We start from the raw sequence: 3,492 nt of genomic DNA on the forward strand, positions 1-3,492 counted from the left end.
GGAAGATGCGAACTCGGGGCAAATAGCTCCCATGCGACATCTTTGAGTTGAATTGTCTCTCATGCGACGTCGTTGGTTGTAATGGCTCTCATGCGACGTCTCCCAGTGCAGAAATAGCTCAAGCAAGACAACCCGTTTACGCGGCTAGTTGGTTGTTAGTTAGGCTGAGGTTTGGTTAGGACACCGGGGGTTATGTGCTCTGACTGGTGGGGTCCACCTAGGGCCACGTAGTCAAGAGTCAACCGTCCACGACTCGACCGGTGACTGTGTGACCGTGCTCGACTCGCCCGTGCTGGACTGGGCGAGCAGCGCCGCCGTAAGCATCTTCTCCGGCAGCGGTTTCTTCTCCGCGGTGGTGGAGCGCATTTCTCGGCAGCGGCAGAGCTATTGCGAGTGAGCCCGAAACCCTAGTCCCACTCCCCAGAATTTTGGGGGATCTGTGGCCTCATGCTGCCCCTCTGTTTCTTGGCGATTTAGAATCTCGATTGGATCCGGGGGCTGTTTCTTCTCCGCGGCCCGGTGGTGGAGCGCCTTTCTCGGCAGCGGCTATTGCGAGTGAGTATTTTCCAAACTCTAGTCCCATTCCCCAGAATTTTGGATAAATCTGTGGCCTCATGCTGCCCCTGTTTCTTGGCGTTTTAGAATCTCGATTGGATAGGAGCGCGGGGGCTGAATGAGATGGAGCGAGGAGACAGTGCTTCAAATCGGTAATGCCGCCCTCTTTTCTATTTTAGCTGTTATCGAACTCGATTTGGTAGTGACTGTCGCTTACACTGCCATCGCTACCTGCCATTGACAAAACAGGGGAGGTTCAGGTTCTGCCACCACATTCGCAATTATAGTGGAATTTTTTCCCTGTAAAGCCAAGCTCAGTGATGGCAGTGTCCAAGACATTAATAGAGATACCACCGTGAGGTTGGATGTCGAATTTGCAGATGTTGATCCCAAGGAATTGGAGAGCATGAAGGAGAAGGCCGTGGGAAATTTGGTGGAGAGAATTGAGGAGAGTATTGTTTGGGGTCTAGAACAAGAGGTATCTCTGCAACGTTTCGATAACTATAATGGTGAATATGTGAGAATTGAAGATGGAGAATCCATGGTTGCTGAAATTGATCAGCAAGAAGGGTGGCAAGCAAACAAGTAACATTTTATGCTGAGCTAATTGATCTGCAAACTCATTCCAGAGTTGGTTATGTGCCATCAAAGATGGCTGTACAGGTGGACGATAATGAGTGGGTTTCACAAAAGAAGATGTTGGCATTGTTGACTGAACCGACTGTAGTAGCTGAAGATACAGGGATTGATGCAGATGGAGAGGAGGGAACCCATGGTGCTAGGAAGATTGTCGTTGACTGGAATGTAGTAGAGTTGAATGAAAAAACAGATTTGGTCATTACACCAATATCTGACATTGATATGGCCGAAATGTTTGGCATTCAAGTTGATGACAAAGATAAGGAGAAGGATGACAGTTCTTTGCCTGCTGATGGTAACACATGCCCTAGAAATGCAAATGAGGATGAAGAAGAGCTGATGAGAGAGGTTGTAGATGATGTGGATGATGCAGATGATAATGAGCTGGTTTGTTTGTATGACAAAGAGAACCCAGTTATTGAGGTGGGAAAGTTGTGGCCACGCATGAATGAGTTTAGGATGTCTTTCAGGACCGATGCAGTGAAAAAAGAGTTTGATGCCAAGACTATGTGGACTGATCGAAAGAAATTTTATGCTCGGTGCAAAGGTTATGATGGTGGTGGCAGTCCTTGCAAATGGTACTTGTCTGCTAGACTACAACCTGATGGAAGTACAGTAAGGGTAAATCAAATACCACACCAGCATACATGTATGACCACTTCACAGAGAGTTTCAAAGATGACATCACAGCTTTGGGTTACAGAGAAGATTACTCCTATTTTAGCCAAGACTCCAAACACTACTGCAAAGAGGCTTAAAGTTGACTTGGAGAAGCTGTACCCCATCCAGCTGCAATATATCAGAGTGTGGAAAGCAAAACAAAGGGCCATGAAATCATTGTATGGTGACTGGGCAAATACATTTAGGATGTTGTATAGTTTTAAAGCAGAGGTGGAGAAGAGGTCACCTGGAAGTGTGGTGGAGATAGATACAGAGGTAACAGAGGATGGCAAGGTTTTATTCAGCAAGTTTTTTATGTGTTTGAAGCCTTGCATATATGGATTCAAAGCAGGTTGTCGTCCATATTTGAGAATAGACTCATCTTTTTTGACTGGAAAGTGGAATGGTCAGTTGGCTGCATGCAATGCTCTAGATGGACACAACTGGATGTTCCCAATTGCAATAGGAATGTTTCAATCAGAGACAGAGGCATCATGGATATGGTTCATGATGCAACTGAAAAGATGCATAGGGCCAGTTTCTCCTTTGGCCATCCACACAGTTGCATGTAAAGGGTTGGAAAATGCAGTAAAAAATGTTTTCCCCCATGCTGAGTAGAGGGAGTGCTTTGGACATATGTGGATGAATCTGATAAAAAAATTCAGAGGAGATGAATTTGGGCGCATGTGGCCAGCAGCAAGATCCTACACCAGACAGACACATTCCTATCACCTTGGTAAGATATTGGCATCATGTAGTGATAATGAATTTGCTTCATGGTTGAACACCCACCATTCTCTGTTGTGGTATAGATCAGGTTTTAATACTGCCATAAAATGTGATCATATCAATAACAACTTGGCAGAAAGTTTTAACAACAAAGTGAAGGATTTGAAAGACTTGCCTGTGCATGACATGGTGGACCAAATAAGGATCATGATCATGCGTTTGTGGGAGTTGAGAGGAAAAATTGCTAATATTTTGGAAGGGGACAAGCTTCCAGCAGTGGTACAACAGGTGGTCAACAGGAGTAGAAATCTTTCACATCTATCTGTTGAGAAATCTTCCTTCTGGGGTGCTGAAGTTAGAGATACAAAGAGTGACAAGAGGCATGTGGTAAATACTGAGTTGCATGAGTGCACTTGCCAAGAGTGGCAACACACTGGAAAACCATGTGAGCATTCCATACTTTTTTTTGGCATCTAAACCCAGGTTAAATATGCACCCATATTTGCATGAGTATTATTCAGTACAAAAATTCAAAGCTGCATATGCAAGTCCAATTCCTGCACTGACTGACCAATCTCAGTGGCCTGTGGTGGAAATAGAATTTACCTTGTGTCCCCCTGTCACTAGAAGAAAGGCTGGGAGGCCAAAACAGAGCAGATTCAAAGCTTGGTTTGAGAAAGATGGTTGTAGTAAGAAGGGGAAAAAGGAAAAGGAAAAGAATGATAAGCCCAAAAGGGCTCAAAAAGGTAACAAAAATAGGTGCAAGTTGTGTGAGGTACTTGGGCGCATAGTTGGTTCATCCAAATGCATCTACACTCCTCAGAGGCCAAAGTATGTTTATGTTACTGTTTTTGCAAGTTTTTGATTTTGCTACCTGTTCTAGTATCTAACCAAGTGAAATGCTTTATT

The 3,492-nt window shown here is 44.6% G+C and overlaps 1 long non-coding RNA gene across 1 annotated transcript; it reads left to right on the forward strand.

Annotated features, from left to right (window-relative positions):
* Positions 1-460: 460 nt before the first annotated feature.
* Positions 461-882, forward strand: LOC123075783 (uncharacterized). Its single transcript, XR_006436202.1, has 3 exons — positions 461-555; positions 643-707; positions 805-882. It is a non-coding gene; the product is annotated as an uncharacterized lncRNA (long non-coding RNA).
* Positions 883-3,492: the final 2,610 nt, after the last annotated feature.

This window comes from Triticum aestivum, chromosome 3D (assembly GCF_018294505.1).
Source record: "Triticum aestivum cultivar Chinese Spring chromosome 3D, IWGSC CS RefSeq v2.1, whole genome shotgun sequence".
NCBI lineage: Eukaryota > Viridiplantae > Streptophyta > Magnoliopsida > Poales > Poaceae > Triticum > Triticum aestivum.